This window comes from Schistocerca cancellata, unplaced genomic scaffold (assembly GCF_023864275.1).
Source record: "Schistocerca cancellata isolate TAMUIC-IGC-003103 unplaced genomic scaffold, iqSchCanc2.1 HiC_scaffold_1077, whole genome shotgun sequence".
Lineage (NCBI taxonomy): Eukaryota > Metazoa > Arthropoda > Insecta > Orthoptera > Acrididae > Schistocerca > Schistocerca cancellata.
Window position 1 is genome coordinate 525,635 of NW_026047076.1, and position 689 is coordinate 526,323.

Here is a 689-nt window from a genome sequence, read left to right on the forward strand (position 1 = left end):
CAAACACAAAAAAATGCTTACCGAAGAAAGAAATTGTATCGTGCAAGGCACCCTCCTCCCGCCCTGTGGTGCAACTGAAGTCCCTCTCTCCAAAAATGTACTCAATGGGACCGTAATGTTGCAACCACACACACGTTGACCTGCTGTGAGGAAAAAACGAGTTAGTACATTTCAAACATGAAAAAGGTCATTTTAAAATCAACATGAAAAACCAAAATTCCAAAAGTATCAAACACAAAAAAAATGCTTACCGAAGAAAGAAAATGTATAGTGCTAGGCACCCTCCTCCCGCCCTGTGGTGCAACTGATGTCCCTCTCTCCAAAAATGTACTCAATGGGACCGTAATGTTGCAACCACACACACGTTGACCTGCTGTGAGGAAAAAACGAGTTAGTACATTTCAAACATGAAAAAAGTCATTTTAAAATCAACATGAAAAACCAAAATTCCAAATATATCAAACACAAAAAAATGCTTACCGAAGAAAGAAAATGTATCGTGCTAGGCACCCTCCTCCCGCCCTGTGGTGCAAGTGATGTCCCCTCTCCAAAAATGTACTCAATGTGACCGTAATGTTGCAACCACACACACGTTGACCTGCTGTGAGGAAAAAAAGAGTTAGTATATTTCAAACATTGAAAAGGTAATTTAAAATCAACATGAAAAACAAAAATTCCAAAAGTAACAA